The 19,612-nt window shown below is 44.3% G+C and overlaps 1 protein-coding gene across 4 annotated transcripts in view; it reads left to right on the forward strand.

Moving 5' to 3' along the window:
* INPP5A (inositol polyphosphate-5-phosphatase A) overlaps nucleotides 1-19,612 on the forward strand; it is a 177,810-nt gene that overhangs the window by 125,565 nt on the left and 32,633 nt on the right. The gene's annotated exons all lie outside the window — the stretch shown is intronic.

Below are 19,612 nucleotides of genomic sequence, written 5' to 3' on the forward strand. Positions count from 1 at the left end.
TCAGCGGGCAGAGGTCCCGCACGGCGTCATCCTGAGGAGGATGACACGGTGCGAGCGGGGCTCTCGGCGGCAGCGCCGAGCGGCTCCGGCAGCCTCCGATGCAAATTAACGCCAGCGCGGTGACAAAGCAGAACGGAAAAGATGATACGTTCATCAGACTTGGCGCTGCCTGGTCCGTAATTAAAACGTACACAAATTAAATACAATTATCTCGTGCTTTCTGATAGGGCTGGGCGTCATTAAGCTAATGAATGCCGCGGTCTGTGAGCCGGCCCCGCGCAGGGCGCGCTCGCTGCGCGGCATCTGTGCCCGGGCTGGCAGCGCGGTGGGGCACGGCGGTGGGGCAGCGCGGTGGGGCAGCGCGGTGGGGCAGCGCCGTGCCCGGCCCTCGCACCTGCCGGGCCTCACCTGCGGGCAGGCAGGGCCCGCCGGCACGGGCACCCAGCGCCGGGCGGCGGCTGCGGGCTCTGCCCTGCGGGCAGGGAGGGCACGGAGCCGGGAGGCTCCTGCGGGTGAGCGGCTGTCACCGGCGTGGGGTGCCTGTGAGCTCCTGGCACAGCGATCTGTAGGGTACCTGGCATGGGGAGCTCCTGGCACAGCGATCTGCAGTGCACCTGGCATGGGGTACCTGTGAGCTTCTGGCACAGCGATCTGCAGGGCACCTGGCATGGGGTACCTGTGAGCTCCTGGCACAGCGATCTGCAGGGCACCTGGCATGGGGTGCCTGTGAGCTTCTGGCACAGCGATCTGTAGGGTACCTGGCATGGGGAGCTCCTGGCACAGCGATCTGCAGGGCACCTGGCATGGGGTACCTGTGAGCTTCTGGCACAGCGATCTGTAGGGTACCTGGCAGCTTTCCCCGGGCTGGCAGTTCTAGAGGCCATGGCTTCATGCACATGGAAAAACGGACTCAACAATGGCTCGCAGTTGGTACAATCCTAATGCCAGGTGCAGGTAGCCACTGTGGCCTGCCCAGGTGCCACAGTGCTTGTCTGTCTGCAGGAGTCTGGTTGGTGTCTGCCGGATGACACTCGGAGGTGTGTTTGTCACTTTTGGACATGCCTGGGGTTTTGCCCCTGTATCGTGGGGAGCATTGGAGTCACAAGGTGGGAAGGAGTTCATCCCATGGGGAGTGTTGGAGTCACAGTATGGGAAGCAGTTCTTCCTGTGGGGAGCATTGGAATCACAGTATGGGAAGCAGTTCATCCCGTGGGGAGCGTTGGAATCACAGTATAGGAAGCAGTTCATCCCGTGGGGAGCGTTGGAATCACAGTATAGGAAGCAGTTCATCCCGTGGGGAGCATTGGAATCACAGTATGGGAAGCAGTTCGTTCCGTGCTTACCTTCCAGCACTGCCAGCCAGCCCTTCTCAGGCAGGGCAAGGGGGCTCACGGGGCAGCAGGGACTGGGGCTGGAAAACCACACATATGACCAACCAGCAATACTAGCTGGACTTTAAAGTTGCTCTTGTCTAGGCAGGTGTAGTCTAAATAATTTAGTGGAGTATTGCGGTGCATTGTGTAAAAATCTGTGATAAGTACTTTAATAAAACCACTTGTTCATTGTTTTTTTGCTTATATCTAGTGTAGAAACTTATCAAACGAGACAGCATATCACCTGGGAAGATGCTATAAAATCCCCCTTTTTAAGAACTATTTCATTTTAGAAGGAATAGATGTACCTACAAAAAGTGCATTCTTTTTACATTTCAGTTTATTCTGAGTGTTGCTGCAATACAAATTTTTCACATCTATGTATGAATCATGCACTAGTATTTAGGTCACTCACTGATGACCTAAAGCAGAGGGCAGGGGGAAGGAAAAATTTACACTCTGCATATTTGCAGTGTATTAAAAGTCTGTGAATACCTATTTTCATTGCCATACATGAAAGCCTAAAGGGAGTTTTTTCCAAAAAATTACACTCTGTATTAAAGAATGATATTTTGCTTGCTTATCAGAAACAAAATTGGATAGAAAGAATTTGGTAGCTATCTGAAAATCAAGGAACAGGATCATATTTGCCTCTATCATCAGCACAGAGGTGTTCAGAATATTGTTGGATTGTACCTTACAATGCAGGCATACATGTACATACATGTACATACATGTACATACATGTACTCCTCCTTGGCAGACAGATTTTCTATTTGTTCTCTTCTTCCAGCTTCTTCAGCCCTCTCTGCACTAACACAGGCAAATGGACCTGGTCCTCCTTTCAGTGTAAATTAGCACAGACATCAGTATTAATTTTAAGAAAGTTCAGGAAACACACCCTGAACTGCTTGGCACCATGGAATAAGCACTTGCAGCCTGTTATTTTTCTCTCTCTCATGGTTTATGATCTCACAGTTCTGTAGCAGAGAAGTAAGAAACAGGACAGCAGCTTCTGTTCCTCAACCCCTATGAGGAGAACTTTTACGCAGTGGTAATTCTGAAAAAAAAATATACTGGATGCTGGTCTCCACTGTATTTTATCATGTGCATTATTAAAGAAAACTTTGACTTTCTGATCTACATGATGTGTCCACAAATCTGCCTTTATTAGTATTGATAATTCAGACAGCAATTTTACCTTTGTCAGAATAGGATTTCCTGTAATGTGTCAGTTTTTCCCAGTCCCAGTTTGAGATGAGAATTTGACATTTCAAAGCAAAATATGCAAAGTGGCAATCTAGGAATCTCAAATCAGCTGTAATAACTGCTGTAACATCTAGGTTGCTCCTTCTCCAAGGAAAGAAAGATAAAGCTTCCTGGCCCTTTATGTAGTCATGCAGCAATGGGTCACCTTTGCCTGGTACCACATGGCAAGAGAGGTTCTCCATGTCGTGCACTGCATGAAATACCTCTTCAATCTGCACCCTTGCCAGGGACATCAAACTTGTTTCTTCTCACACAGAGGTCAAAAGAGTGGAAAGGGGCAGGATGTTCTAGCAGTGACTGAGACATTACCTCCTGTGAAAATTTTATCATCCTATCTCCACCTTATTAAAGTCTAATCCTGAATTCTCTCATTACTGCTTACACAAGAAGTGTGTTAGGATGTAATTTACAGCTCTTTCAAGCTTTCACAAGGGTCATTAATGTGCAATATTTTAATATGTAAAGCTGCTAAAGGGTTAAAACCAATTGTATGAAAAGAGATTATAGGATCTTTATCACATGTTGTTTATCTGATCAACAGTTAACAATTTAAGACAGTATTATCCTAGTAAAAAGAAGATTTGTTTCTGATACTGACATAAACATCCCCTCATAATAGTGGCTTTTCATTTACTGCGTTGCAATGTACCATAAGCTTAAAGGCACAACAGTTTCTTTGTGTGTCTCAATAATGCCTGTCCAGAGTGATGTCAGTCAATTTTTGACCTATACAGTCTGATGTTATTCTCAACGATCATGGAATAGATTTTTTTTTTTTAATGAGTTAAGAGTATGCCAATAAAATCCTTGAAAATTATCATATTTCTTCATGGCATCTTCCTCTGGAAGAACATGCTATATTACCACATAGACCTTTCTGTGAAGTCGTGTTTCCTCTGGCTTCTGCTGGTTTTGGTTGATTTCTTTACAGCTGACTTTTCACACTTTCAGGTAACTTACCATTTCAGTGGGACAAATAAACACTAAGAGTTAAATAGCACTTTCTGGTAGAAGTAGGAAAAGAAACAGTATATATGAAACAGCTCCCTGGTAGGAGCAGATTCTGAGTTCAGCCTGTGTGGTGGCCCTCCTGGGGTTCCATGTAAAAAGTGTTTAACAAGTCAGCTTCCTCATGCGCCGTGGAAACTGTTGCTGCAAGGTGGGGAAGAAGGCTGTGGAGTGGGCCAGGGTTCCTTTAGGGTGCACAGAATGCTCGGGGGATCCCCTGTCCTGGCACAGCTGTGGGGGCACTCCCCATCCCCAGCCCGCCAGCGCCCTGACCCAGTATCACAGACAGATAGGCTCAGCCGCTGCTGCTTTCCTGTCATACGAGGGAGGCAATCAGCTTCCTGGGGGAAAACATCTTCTTGAGCTCTCAGTGAAGCACATCTGCTCAGCCCTTGCCAGGCAGGAGCACAGGCTGAGGCCCCATGCTCAGTTCTGCCAGGAGCCTCAGTGCAGGGGGCTGCTCAGCAGCTGTAGGTGATTCCCATCACCTCCTGTCCAGCTCTGAGCACAGCAGACAGCTCTCTGACAGGCAGAGGCTGCTGGTTTGCTCTCCAGCCTCAGGAAGTCTGGGCTGGATTAGGGTGCACTGCTGCTTGTTGCATCCAGCTCTCGTCCTCATGGTGTTCTGGCAAGCCTGCTGCGTGGCTCAGGTCCCCTTGCTCCCTTAGAGACATGAAAGAAATGCACCTGCTGGTAAAACTCCTTATGGAGATCACGTTGTGCTTCTAAAATGCTGCTTCTAGATGATTTTTATTCATATAACCCTAATGGTTCCCTGAAAATTAAACCAGATGTAGTTTTTTGTTTGCTTTCAGCTGACTGCAGTGTAACTATAGTGCTGCCATTAAGCTTGCAGAACACAAACATAAGCTGAATTGAGTTGGACTTTAGTGTGGATCCTGTGCTTCCCTGCAAGTGTCATTTGGGGCTTTTTTAGTCATGGAATCTCTGCAGTGCAGCCCCTGAGCTGCTCTTGGAGAAGCATCTCCAGACATCAGCTGCACTGCTGTCTGTGTCTTCCCTTCAGCTGGAGCCAAGGGAGTGTCACACGAGGTGGCACTGTGCCATCCCGTCATCACCTGCTTCAGAGTAAAGTCAAGTGTGTGCTAAATGCTTGAGTGACAACAGCTGAACTTAAGCAAGCCCAAGGTCCAGAGTATGCAAGAGATTTAAATTAACATTGCCAAAGTGGAATGGAAATTTGTTTTTCTTCTGTCTGCTGGGTATTTTACATGATGTAAAATGAATACTAGATGATAATTGCCAATGTGGTATCTTGTATTGATTTAATTCAATGAGCAACTTCACCTCCACCTTTTGCATGCACTTGCCTTAAAATATATGCATTATGAAGGCAGTGATTCAAAGTCTTTAGGAAATCAATACCCAGACAGGATTCTGTTCTTCAAATATTGACAGCAGAATAACTCTAAGAAACAATGAGAAACAATAAAAGCAGGGTTAGACAAAATGAAGGCTGCAATTCTTCTGCCGTTAGGCTGTGCAGAGGGCTCAAACTGCTGCCTGATGCTGCATTTATATGTGCTTCAGCAAACAGCTGACGCTGGCCCTTTGCTATCAAAATTTCTGGTGAAATCTCTGACCACGGAAATAAAAGCCACTTTCTGCCCATGATTCCTATACAGATGGCTGTTTCACCTGATGTTTTGCCAGTAACTCACACAGATTTCTTTCAGCCATGTATGTGCACTGGGGAGATACACAAGGGTATATTTAGACTGTTAGCATTGTCCCCACTTTTGGTAATCTCTCTAGAACTAAATGGAATTTGCACTGAAGCTGGTGAATTACAGATTTTTAACTGATCATATCTGTGTACTAGTTCATAGTGGGTTTTTGTTGTGGTAATTTTAAAATCCTATAATATAGGCAGTTCCATTTCCTGCACACTGAGTGTAGTTCTCAGAAGTTAAAGTATGTCCTTGATGGAGTAAAACGTGCCAAGGTACTGCAAACTGCACTGGTTGCTCAGTTGATAGTAGTTCTGAAATCTATCGCTGTAGATCGTTCAGCACTGCAACTGCAAGTAATACTACATTATTAGCACTCATGCAGAAGTCTCTGACGATAGTCCAGAAATTCAGATGAATATAAATTCTCTTTCCCTTTGATATGGAAGGCTTATGAAGGGTAGCTGTTTACAGTATTACCCGACTTGTAGATGTCATAGAAAGAGTCAGCAAGACTTATTTTTCGTTTCTATCCTTTATTTTTGCAGTTTTAACAAGTGCTGAATTTCACAAGGATGTCAGTATTGTAGCCATAAAAGGTTCAAGAGCTTTGTTCACATCTAGAAGTAAAAAAATCATTAGGCTTTTCCCTGAATTTACTGGAAATTTCCTAAACGTGATATGTTTATGTATCATTTAGAAATGAAGGAAAGCTTTGAGCCACCAGTGCCTGAGTGATGTTTCCTGACAGATCAGTCAGGAGAAGGAATTTAAAGAGTAGGAATGCCCATTTGTAATTGCCATCTGTAACCAACAGGTTTAAAAGTTGGTTTGGAACAAATTGGTGTACCTGGGACATTACAGAATTTTAGAAGAAGAATAAATTTGTTCCTGTAGTTAAGTGCCCCCCTGCACTTAAGACACTGAGCAAGGTTCTCAATAGCTGAAGGCTTATTATCTTGACATTAATTTCAGGCAGCCTAATGCAAGAGTTGGTAATGAGAAGAAAATTGAGAGAGAAAATGCAGTCACAAGACATGCTTGAACAAGGCAGTTTATCCTGAGATTAACAATTTGGATGAAAGTGGTGAAATCAAGTGATCCCATGGCAAGATGAGTTTGTTAAAAACATCAGTGTTTAACTTTGCATCTGTCTGTGTTGCACATGCAGGAGCACCGAGGGGTCAGTGGCAGAGCTCTGGGAGGCACCAAAGGCAAACATCTGCAAACAGCTGAACCTCAGCTCCCTCAGCAATGCCAGGGCATAATCATTCAGGCATCTTTAGGTAAATTTATAGTAATTGCATATTTGTCTTTACATGTGGCTGCTGAGCCTGTGTATTGAAATCACTGCACATCTCCACTCCATGTATTGCAAAGTCACAGTTTGGTGTGAGAGGAGAGCAAGGCCCTCTATCCTCTTACCCAGACAGTGGGCTAGATCTGAGCACCAAGGAGTTGTTTCAGAGCTTATAGGGCCAGCTTTGCTGAGCTGGACTTCCTTAGAGGTCCAGTGCAGTTAACTCAAGACACCCCTTGCCATGAGTCCGAGGGTTTCCCAGGAGTTTGCAGTCAGAAGGCTGCAGTTTCATACTTTGCTTGGTTCACAGCAGTGTCCCCCTTCCTTTTGGGTGTAAGTGATGTTTAGAAGCTGCTAACAGACAATTTAACATGAAAAATCATACGTGGGAATTAGCCACAAGAGTGATCAATAAGTAGTTCTGTTCCTGGAGTGGCTGCCAGAGGAATTGGTGAGTGTCCTGTGTGTTACCAAGAGGTCATGCCTTTCTGAAGGTTTGTTTTAGTCAAAGAGGTGCCATTTGCTTCAGTTGAGGATGAAATTGGTGCCACGTAAGGTCTGGTATGTATGATCAGAGTAGAAAATGCACAGCCACTGCTGGATGGAGTTTCAACCTGTAATTTCTTAGGCTTCCTAAGCAGGCTTAGATACCTTCAGTCTCAGCTTTGTTTGTCATTAAAATAATTCTTACTGATTGTGATGCTGGTGGAAAAAGATTCCACTTCTTTATTTCTTTACTGTGTGAGTCTCATTGATGCTAATAACTATCAAATTAAATCTGCACCTGACCACAAGCAGCTGATGGAACATTCCTATTAGCCATCCACTGTATCCCTGATAGAGACAATCAATAGGTAAAATCTATGCAAATGAGCGGAGTTCAAGTGAGGGCTACCCTAAACAGGACTTAAGCTATGCACCCGCCTTTGTGCCAAATTTTTCAGGGTTTTTTCTCCTGTAATGAATACATGTATTTTGTGCATTGGAGCATGGCACAGGGCCTTTTGGATGGCAAGCTCTTCAAGAGAGAGGAAGAGAGTTTTAATCACAAAAGCAGAAACTTCAGTCAGAGGAATGATTCCACACTTTGTTTCATTTGTAAATGCTGCGTTTTGGCTTTTGTGAAATGCAACCCAAGTCCAATTCAGGACAGCGCTTCAAGGATTCTTTCCATGGGGCTTTTTGAGTCTGAAATAGTGCACATGAAAAGAACAGGAGATTGAACATAATTTGTTCCAACAGCTAGTCTAAGATTTTTTCCAATCAAGATTCTTTCAGCATATTCCTCTTTGTTGAGCTGTAAGCAGCTTTTAAAATAATGGCATTAGCCTATATTTCAGGGCTTCGCTGGGTGTTTCCAGCTCTGGTGATTAGTTACAAGAAATAGAAATGCCTGTATTGTAACCTTTTAATGGCTGTGGGAGACTTGTAAACTAAGTTGAGATTTAAGCAATTTGTAGATTTCAAAATGAGCTGTAGAGTTCATTGAGAAAGAAAAATGCATCATTGAAATTCATGGTGCCACTTTGGTTTTCTTAGAGCTGAGATTTATCAGTGAAAGCCATATTGCTTTCCCTTTGCCTTTATTTTAAAGCTCTTCAATGCATTGTTTTTAAGGTCCATTTCTTTTACAAGCTTTTCCTTTCAGCTCGCTCAGAGTATTGGACCCTATGAACATCTGTTTGTGCCTAAAATCAGCCAGGACCTGGACTGTATGTACCCTGCCTCCCTCCTCCCCTTTGTATCCAGAGGCTATTGTTTCCGATTTCATGCTATCAGAGGGGCTGCATGTTTTCCTGTGTGAAGTTGTCAGAGAGATAAAAGCACAGGAGCAGGGTCACATTTCGAGGGATGGGCATGAAAAATTGGTAAAATGTATCTTGAGGGCCACCCACAAGACTTGCCTGAAGAAATTCAGAAGTAGAGAGTAGAATTGTAATTTTGTGCAAATTCTGGGGCGGAATAAGCAGTATTGAAGTGTTTAACTGGCAGAAAGAAATCTCTTAGTCAGATTTACATTTGGTTGACTTATTCCTGTTAGGTAGCTTGAGAGCCTCTAGCTGGACTTAGTTACAAAGAAAATACCGTCATCTTCATTGCAGTGCCTGCCCACATCCCCTCAGCATGACAGTGAGCAGCCAGAAGATTTTAAGCCAGTGTGTTACACCTTTCAGCCATCAGAGTGCACTGGGGAAATGAGAGGCAGTACTGGAGGTTCTGCCTGTCCAACAGGCAGAATTTTCAGTACAGAATTACAGAATCATTAGCTTGTATGATACTGAGGAGTATGTATGAGCTCCTTGTCTGAGCTGCAAGGAGTACAGTAAGGATGATGATGATGAAAGAAAGACAAATTGTGCATCTTAATTAACCTAATGAAACACATCTTCCAGTAAGGAGGCAGGCTACTGTCCTTGCACCTGTGGCTGTGGTTTATAATGCTGCAAAGCACGATCAGCCAAAACACACTCTTTCATCTGCCATGAGTTCCAGAAGCGGCACTCTGCTTTGGAAGAATGCAGAGTGCTTCATGCGGTGGCAGGAGGACAGAAGAGCCCCTTCCCCACCTGCAGGAAGAGCTTGCAGGTGTCTTACAGGTGCTCTCTGAAAGCACCAAAGAGCCAGGAAAGAACTGTGCCTGTCCCTAGCTCAGCGTCAGCAGAACTAAAACAGTGCCTTGCTAGTTTGTTTGGTTTATGATCTCAACTCTTCACTTAGGTCTCTACCAGGTTTGAATTGAAGAAAATGGTTTAACAGTACTGGTTTAGGTCAGGCATTCACCAATATAGTTACTTTTGTTTTAAGAAGCTTGTAATGAAGATTTTGTTAAAGCACATGATGAGAAAACAAATGAAATACGTAAGTTGTATTTTTTCCAAGGCAACTGATAGATAAGGGATGCCAAGCAAGGTGTTATCTTGCTGCCATATGGCTTCTGAATTACTAAATTATAAATGTGATACAAATCAGCCCAATACTGGAATTTTAAGGAGATTTATTTTTTCTGTCATTTTTTCCAAAGAGAAGTTAATTATTTTTTCTTAAATGCATAACTTATTTGCAATTTAATATGACAAACTAAATACATATTCTGAGTTTTGCTGAATTCAGCAGAATTTTTAGCTATGGAAATTCAGCAGGGGAACACTAGTATGCAGACTTTTTTCCATTTTGCTAATATACTCAATTTTGCTAATATACTCAAAATTACTAAATATGCTTTGATTACTGCTGAATTTATATCCTTTATGGTAGTATTTTTGGATATTAATTTGTTCATAAATAGCTATAGAAGAAAGCAACAACATTGCAAAGTGTGTAACAGTTGTGTAGGTGAGTTTAAAGAAGACCACTCAGTGAGTACTTTTCACTTAGTAGCACTTGTATTTTAGCTTGCAGTGGCTGTGGTCAGGGCTCTGGGTCCCACAGCAGGAATGGCTGTGGAGGTGACATCCCCTGCTGGCACAGAGGGTCCTGCCCTGAGTGCTGGGCCAGGGTCCTGGCAGGTTCCCGTGTGGCCAGGGCTCCCCCGCGGGTCCTGCCAGCCCCACGGTGCCCTGCCTGTGTGCTCCTGTTCCAGGCAGGCAGCAGAGCACACACATCTCAGACCAGGGGTGCACCACCGGCTGTGAGTAGACATCTGGGCAGAAGTCTCATCAGCACAATTCCAGTTTTAAGGGGAAAAGGATATTCTGTTCCTTTCTCAGCATGCTGACCAGCTTGTTTTCATGTCTTTCACCATTTCAAGTACTACTTGAAGATCTTAAACACTGCTGTTAGCATCCATTGCTGGTCTTAATGGGTATAAATTCTTTTTTAAATCACAACTTTCTTATACCAGCAGTTTTCTTTTGCATACTTGTCTAATTTTGGATGGGTTAAAAAATTTACTTTGTCTAGCTTTGTCTCAAAAGGGAAAAGAAGAAAGGCTAGAGTAAAAATTAATAGCACATCTTAAAATCTGTTACAACATCTCCCTTTTTTCTGACTAAAAGTGAGTTAAAAAGGTCTCTCTAGAGGAAATAAAGAAGTTATTACAACTTCTACTATTTTGTAGAGTATGAAAAAGCTTTCTGTATGTTAAACAGTCTTGTGGACATCTGGCATGATTGGTTTTAATCTGCTGACTAAAAAGTCAGGATTAAATCTTGCTTTACACCTCTTTGTATTGCGGTCAGTAAAGTGACAGAGCTGCCCTGAAACAATGGCACTACTTATTCCACCCAATATGCCATGTGGTAGATCACCCCCTTTTTCAGCACCACTTCTCTGCAAAGACAATGAAGCATCTGGTGGGGTTTTCCTGTGTCCAGGATATTTTTTGTCAGTAATTTCACTCAGCCGCTCTGCTTAGCTCTCCCTCGGTGCTACTTTTTGAGATGGGGTTTGCCAAATCCAGTGGCAAGAGGTCAGTAGGCCAAAGTGATGAATTTTTATGTGCCTGTTCCTTGTGTTTCTGCTCAGTCATGATTCTTTGCGCGCTGCGCTGCCTCTGAAAGGAAGCCACAGTGAGCAATTTGTCCTCCCAGGCTGGGGAGAATGGGGAGGCAGATGAGTTAAAGTAGCGTGTATGACTGTGGACAGAGCTGCGCACAAATGTTTTCTGATGGCAGAACAGAATCCTCCTGTCACTATTCAGCGCGAGAGGGGCTTGGGAGATTTGTAGCCTGTTGGCTTTGGATCAAGTGACAAATGAATTTAACTGCACTTAAAGATACAGCAGAAAGAATAGCACTCCACAAGCCAGCCCCAGCTGCGAGCTCTAAAATGATGCTGCATTAACTCTTCGGTACTCAGGTGTCTCACATATTTGAATCTTGGTGTGCATAGCGAAAAGAATTTAATTTTTGTTTCAGGAGCTCTGTAGAATACACTTCCTGGTTGTCTGGCCCAGTCAGGTCCCATCCCCTCTGGGGGAGGGGGGGGTTGTTGGTCTTTGTTACAAGCAGGAGGACACTGGTTGTCTCATTTCTGGCAGAGCTTTCTGTCCTCACTCAGAGGTGCCCTCCGTGATGGGGTCGAATGAGCCAGGGATCAACATTCCCTGCAGGGTTAAATCCCTTGGAATCCCCAGCCAGTGCTGTGAAGTTGCCTTTCCTCCAAGTCGTTCTCTGTCTGATCAGCTGTGCCCCTAGCTGGCCAAGGGCTGTTGGTCCCAAACCTTGAACCTGTCAGTGGACACTGTGTCCTGAGGTCCTGAACATTGCTGTACTGCACAGCACTTGGCTGTCACACCATCGCAAACCAAGCCAGAGGAACTCAGAGCTGCATTACCAGGGTGGTGAATAGAGGCAGTACATAGAGCATGCCACCCTGTTTCCTCTCTCCACACTGACTGTTCTACCCCACAGCGGTTTGTAGGTGGCATTATCTGAACTTATGGGCTGCTGGAATCATTCCATTTCAAAAGTGAGTAAAGCAGCAAATGATGGTGATTCAGACAGGGAGCATGACAATGAAAAATGAATGAGATATGGCAGGATAAAAAGGAGTTGAGTCAAAGAGGCTGGACAAACAAAACAACGGGAAAAATACAGTAAAGAAATGGTTCACATGCTGCATCAGGAAGACATCAGCTGGTCAGCAAAGTTTTAGTCTCACCATAGCACCATGCAGCATGATTCAGTTATCAACACAGTGACTTTTGCATTCCCAATTTGTTCAGGACTGGAAACCAGATGCAGTGACCTCAAGATTACTTTTCTGTCACATTTGTTTCCTTAAATAGTAAAGTTAACTTGGAGTGGGGTTTTTTTTCCCCATAGATAGAAAACAGTGGAAGAACATGAACATCTCTTCCACTTTGCTGTACATGCTTATGACCATTGGATGAGCTGGAGGGCATTCATCCATTCTGGGGGGCACATGTCCATCCCACCCTTGTACTTAGGCCTAGCAAGAGTCCAAGCTTGAGCTGCTGGCAGCCCACAACACACCTGTGCCTCATGCAAGTCACTGACCTGTTCCACATCTCAAATCCCATCTTTGTTAAGGGACTAAGGATATTTTTGCTGGTTTGCATAATAGGAAGTAGAAAAAAGTTTTTTATTTCTTTGTTATTTCTGAGTTTGTGATTAAAAGTATTCAGTGCCTGCCTCAGGACATCTAGATTTTAGGTACATACATAATTTGATTTCAGAATTGCCCAACACTACATGTTTTGAAAGTCAGCTCCTAATTATACCTGCTGCTGAGAGTCTACTATGTGGGAGCCAAAGTGTCACACTCTCCAAAGGTTAAGCCTTGAACTTGAGCTGTGTCACGCCACTGATCTTGTAAAAAACTCCCCATTATTTTAAAGGGCAAACTCCTGAATTTACTCCATTTGGCAGTGCTGGTTGGAAGTGTTTCTGGGCTTGCTGTTGGTTCTGAGGTCAGATGGGAGCCTGGAGCACTCCCATGAGCTGGCCATGCCCGGGCTGCGCTGTGCCAGGACGTGTGCTCCCTGCAAGGCTTGAGAGTGAAGCTGACAGACTCCAGACACTGCAGAACCCAGTGCTGGGAGTCAAGAAGTACGAAATAATTTTCTTAGCCATTGGCTTAAATTTTGCTACTTGCAGTTACTGCTCCCATATTTCATTTCTTGTGGCCGTAAGAAACCATGAAATTTGGAGGCAGCAGAAACACAAATACCATCAGTGCACACACAGGCAGATGTTACCACGCAAAGCAAAGGCAATTGCAAGGTACACAGGAGCAGATGGGGTTCACAGCCTGTTTAGCTTTTAGAATGAAAAGAAATAGAGGTTCCTATTCTGCAAGCTTAGCTATAAAGAGAGAAGCTGCCTCTTGTTCCGTTTCTCCTGCATTCAAGAGAGCAGGGGATTTTATGTTTCTCTGCAGAAACAGATTTACATCACAGATTCTGTGTGCTTCACCCAAGTCTTTGCTGAACAGAAACAATACATCCAGTCCTCTGCTTGGTCAGCTGGAGTGGAGGAGTGTAAGTGCCCTGAAGGATTCCAACAAGGAATTTCTCAAACTGGCATTGCTGCATGGCCAAAGCAGAAAAAATAACAGAAGATAAGTAACAGAACATCTGAGTAGATCTGAAGAGGATCACACCTTATGGAACAAGACATACATGCTGCATTTATGCAGAGAATTTCTTTAGGAACTGTTGGACTGTCCCGGTTTCTGTGATTAAGAAAAAGCAAATGTTTCTCTTAGAATGGGAACTCAGGACTACTTGACATCAAGTAGTAATGCAAAATTATTTAGAAGGATGGACAGGAGGAGGGAAGGGATTTTTCTGGCAGATTGCTTCCAAGTTTCAGATCTTGTTATGCTGTGGGTTTATCTGGATCTGATCGAAGTCCTGAATGCATATTATTGATGTCCGATGTCAGCAAGTGAATTTAAACTGAGGCCTTAAAAAGTGAGCAGGGGAGCCCTTTACCTTTGTCCACAGAGGCCCTGCACAGTTCCATGTCCTGATTCACACAGGTGCCAGACAGCTCCAGGTAAATTGTTTGTGAATGACTGTGTAGATACTTTGCTGAACTCAGGCTTGAGATCATAGTCAGGAAAATGAAACAGGAGAATGCAAAAAGATGTGCAACCTGACCAGAGAGACAGAAAGAGAAAATAAGAAGGTAATCAGCATTCAGGGGAATATGGAAAAGGAGTTTTAGCCTAATCTGAAATCTTGGAGAATCTGAGAGGCAGAGGCCTTTTGGAATTAATTCAGATTCTTTCTGAAGAAGAGAATCTAAAAGAGAGCCATAATTGGCACCAGCTGTTGGCACAGGGCAAAGCTGCTGAGGCAGAGGCCACAGTCAGGGACCTCAGGGCTCTCTCCAGACCTGGAGAAGGGCAGGCTGTGCCACCAACTCATGGCACTGAGCTGGCCACTGGCACTGGGCCAGCTGTTCCAGCTGTGAGCCAGCCACTCCAGTGCCCGTCCCTGCCCGGGCCACGGTCCGCAGCAGCATGCTGTGGTAAGCCTGGCCTACTGCCTGCTGAGCCAGCACGCACAGGAGCCACAGCCAGTGCTGTGGGGTGATTCTGCTGGAGCCGGGTGGTACTTTGGGCAGTGCCAGGGCGGAGGAGCCGCCCTGACCACAGGCGGGTGTGCAGGTATGCTGTGCTGCCGGACAGCGGCCCTGCTGCCACCTGGACTATCGGGTCACTCAGCACAGAGCCTGGAAAGTAAACAGGAGGGGTTTGGCATTGCCTGGTGACATGCTGTGCTAACCTTGTCATGAATTATCTCAGTTTCTGGACAAGAAAATGCATTTTACAATTAACCTGGTGCTGCTGTGAAATTGAGACTAAAGGAAGGCGAGTCGTTTCCAGCAGGGATCACCTGTTTTAGGGAGGCAGGAGATCTCTGGGACAATGGGAGCATGAGGATAGTATTTGAGTGTTGATTTTTTTGGTCACAGACACCACCTGAATAAGCATTTTAAGATATCCCAGAATATCCCTGTGCCACAGTTCAGCAGGGGGGCTCCCTCAGGTCCCGGGCACCTCCTGGGCCAGGCGCTCAAAGGTGGGATTGGTGCTTCTTGAACCGGCCCGTGAGGTTAAATGGGTGCAGGCAGCAGGGTCACGTCAGTGGCAGGGATGTGCCCTCAGAAGGGCACATGAGCAGTGCCGCAGGGCAGGGGCCTCTGCTGCCACCCGCTCCACCGCCACTGCCCCGCTGGATATGAGCTGACTCCTCTGGGAACATACAAAGAGAAAGTAATTTTATTGGTACTTTACGTGGATTCTCATTAATACTTGTTTGTGTTTGTTCTTTATTCAGCTAACACTTACGTCACTGCTGAGTTCAGTTCCTGCTGCTGGAAAGTGTAGTAGCTGTTCTGGGATATTATTGCTATTTGCACACAGTTAAAGTTAACACAAGGTAATATATAGTCTAAAGAATATTTTTTTCAATAGAAGTTTATGTCATCTCAGATAGGGTTTGGTTCCTGTACCCTGGAGATTGAGCCCTGGGATGCCCTTGATTTTTGCAGTAGCTGTGAAGCCAAAAACCTCTGTGGCTGTGAAAAATCGGCTATAATAAGCCTCCATTTCAATGGGAAAGTGCAGTTTAAAAAGCACGGTGTTATCTGTCCTGTAGCTAAATGTACAGCTTTCATTGACTCAGAAAGTTACATGTAACTTTGTTTTTCTCACTTGCAAATTTTAATTCTCTGATGTAATTTGATTTGGGGAATTCACTGCTGTTGTATTCCCAATATCCGGGAAATCATGTCATCTCCTCAAAGGTATGGAGGAGCCCAAACAAGACAGATGCTTCTGTTATTCCTAAAGTAGCAAATTTTTTACCTCACTGATTATTTAAAATACAATTTATGTCCAGATTATAATAATATTTTTTTAAATATTATCCTAGTTTAATAAGTGCCAGATTGATTTTGGGTCTGGAGCACCATTTCAGAAGTACTCACTTTCATAATTAGATGATACATGTATGTCTGTCTTTCCTGTCATTCCAGAATCCACAGAGTATTTAACTGGAAAAAAAATAAGTATCTTAAATTTAGTTGATTTGGTTGCTCATGTGGTCAAGACCTTATTTCACTGAGCTCCTGTCAGGAATCTTCAGACTCTGCACTTCTCTCCTAGCACTCACAGCCATGAGCACATCTGTGTCAATCTATGCAGCTTGCTGCAAATTCCAGTGGCAGCTATTGCTGAACTTTTTTAATTGTAAAGGAACAACGTATATATTCTATTTTCTCTCCTTTTTTTTTAGAAGAATTCAAAGTAATAATAAGTCCTAAGTAGAGTATTCAAATAATAGAGAACAATAATGCACATCTTTAACATCAGTGGACAGATGCAATAGGACAGGCTGAGTCTGTGGGTGTTTAAATACCCTCATTTGGGGGGTTTCCCTCCCACCCCCTAAAAATTATTTAGGGACTTACAAGCATGTAATAGCTCACACATCAGGAGGTGGATTCAGAGCCTAAAGGATGTTCAGAAAGCGGGAGTGTGGAATCAGTGAAAAATCAGCTGCAGTTTCCAGCCAAGCAGGAAGCAGCAGTGCAGTCCACAGCTGCTCACAGTGTTCCCATATAAACATGATATAAAGTGTATTTTGTAGACTGTTGTGTTTTTTATGTATGTAACAATTGTTTTAATGCCTGTATCCCTATTTACTCTAAGTATGAAGAAATGCAGTCTTAAACACTTTGATTTGTGGTGTTTATGGGGGAGCAGAAGGTGCATTATGCTGTAAATCAACAGCGTAATTCTGAGAATTACCAAGTCTAGAAGTTCCAGATTTGTCTCTTGTAGATATAAAAAACATTTCCTCCTAGCTTTGTGTAGCAGGATGTTGTTATTACATTCTAAGGCCGTTGTCAGGAAAGTTGTTACTATGTTTTGCAATTCAGTACACATAAGTTATCACAAAGGGCTATTTCAAAAGTTCTACAAAGCATCTACCTGTGTATAGTATGGGAAAACAGGAATGAGATATGACTGTGTTTGCTAGGGAAAGGCTGGCTACTGAGCTCTATCTCAGCTCTGAATACAGCCTTCCTGCAAGCTTTTTAACCAAATCTTGTTTCCAAATTAAAAAAAAAAAAAAAAAGAAAAAAGAAAAAAAAAAAAGAAGTTTTTTTAAAAAAAGAAGTTATGTAGAGTTATGATATCTGATTTCACCTCTTCTGCCCTTGTAAAAATATACCTTTGAGGGAATACCCAGCAAGGAAGAGTGAATTTTCATAGCATTTTGATTTTCTTTGCTAGCAACAAAAAATCCCTTCATAAGCAGGCTTGTCTAAAAAGGCACATGGTCCTGAAAGTTTTCTGCTTGGGTGACTACGACTGTGCAGAAATTGAAAGGAGGAGGAAAAAAGGAGTGCCTCCAGCTTGTATAAGAAATGAACCTTTGCCCAATCACTTTTGTCTGTGAATAAGGTAACTTTTTGTGTGTGTGAAATTTGAAAGCAATAAGGTATGTGGGTCCTTTCTCTGTATTGGTTCTCAAGAGTCGATCGCAGGGTTTTTCTTTTGGAGCCAGCCTGACGTTGTGAGATAAAGCAGCTCAGGGAAAAAAATGTTCTCAAGCAGATGCCTTTAAGAGACAGAAATCATGAATTTGTTGAATTGCAACCACTCTGGGGGTGGCTACAATGACTTTTTGACAGTGACAGTAACTCTGCCGTGTCTTTTCGAGCCCTTCTTTGGCCCATTCACTCTGGAAAGCTGCTTAAGCGCACTTAAGCGCATTAGCATTTGGATGCTCGGGGACCGTATTGACCCTCATTTGGAAAGTTTAAATGAGTGAAAGATGGAGCGATTTGTTAGAGCTTTAGAAACCAGCTTTAGAGAGCTGCAGGTTTTCCGCTCTGGTTTGTTCGGGTGCTTGTTCTAATCTGGTGTGCTGTTTGAAGGGACCAGACTGATTTGTGACACATGAGCCCAAAGCCTCTTTTTTTGGGCTTGACCCGATTATCTGATCTGTGCTCTGAATTTCAATGGCCCGCGTGGAGGGAGCGAGGTTGGGAATGCTCGCTGCTGGGAATGGCTCGCTGCTGGCTTCCCCCGCTGGCTCCCGCGGGCAGGGATGGCAACCCGCGGGTCCGGGCACACAGAGGGTCTGCGGCTGCCCTGGCTGCGAGGGAGCAGGTACAGCCCCCGCAGGTGCAGGGGCACACAGAGGGTCTGCGGCTGCCCTGGCTGCGAGGGAACAGGTACAGCCCCCGCAGGTGCAGGGCAGCGTTTCACCAGCATCCTACCGCTCTTCTCCCGAGCCCTCACAAACCACCCGACAGTCCTGCGGAGTCCTCGCAGAGCAGCCCGTGCCTGTGGGGCCAGCGCTCCTTCTGCCAGTGGAACCTGTGATCAGTGTGCGGAGTGTTCTAGGGTAAACCCAGAGTTAGATGGATTTGGCGCTGCTTTTGGGGAGGGAGGAAACAGTCAGGAAAAGTTTGTCAGAAATGGACACTTTTTTTTCAGTGAGATGGGGAATCAACACCTGTTTCATTCACAAACTTGTAAGAAAAATAACAGATTTGTGGGTTTTTACCAAATCCCATTCAAGTTACTTGTTAAAAATGAAAGCACTCAACTTGCTGCTTTTTATTTCTACTGTGCCAATAGGCAAAGACCTTTATCAAGGATCAAATTTTTATCAATTGGGAGCAAAATGTCCATTGGCAGATTGTTCCCATTCTGGCACCGAGATCCTCAGCTGAGATCTTAATTATTTGGAAGCAGATGGATTTTTGCTTAAATACATTTTAGGCATGAATTCTGCCTTCAGAAGGCAAGAATGGGGAAAGGAGAAGTGAGCTGTAGTTCATGGTGTTGTGTCTAGTAGACAATGCACCTCTGATAATGAATCCAAATATAAGTATTTCTGTCTGTGAGAGATAGAAGCATGTAGTAGGATGTGAAAGTCTATACCACAGAACATATTTATTTTACAAATTGACATTATACAAAATTAAAACCTTTTGTCTGGTTATTACGAAAAGAAATTGGGTGAGCAGAGCAGGGAAGTCACCTCGTTGCCTCTCCTTGACTCAGTTACTTTCTTTAACAAAAAACACTTTCCCTAAGAGCCTCTAGGAAAAGAAGGTTTCATTCAGAAGGATGGTCTTTGCCATATCCATATCCACGGCTGTGCACAGATCCTGTCAGCAGTGTGTGCCTCAGCAGCAGCCATGGATGCTGAGTTGCCTCCCAGGTGTGGGGACACATCTGTGCCTTTGAACAATGCCCAGTTTGAACAATTTCCTCAATTCTGCTTTCTGGCTTTTTCCTTGTGGTTCCCAGCAGTCAGGCAGAGGGTAGCTCTGCACAACAGCCAGCAGCCTTGCCCAGGCAGGGAGGCTGCAGAGCACTCAGTGAAGTGTGCCCAGTTAAGATGGAGATGCCTCCAGTTCAAAGCACTTCACATACTTAAAGCTTCGCTAACTGCTTTGCTAAAAGCTCTAGATTTTTACCTGTTGCCATGCAGGGGAGCCAACCCTTTGAGTAGCCCATTTCATGTTATT

This window comes from Taeniopygia guttata, chromosome 6 (assembly GCF_048771995.1).
Source record: "Taeniopygia guttata chromosome 6, bTaeGut7.mat, whole genome shotgun sequence".
Classification (NCBI taxonomy): Eukaryota; Metazoa; Chordata; class Aves; order Passeriformes; family Estrildidae; genus Taeniopygia; species Taeniopygia guttata.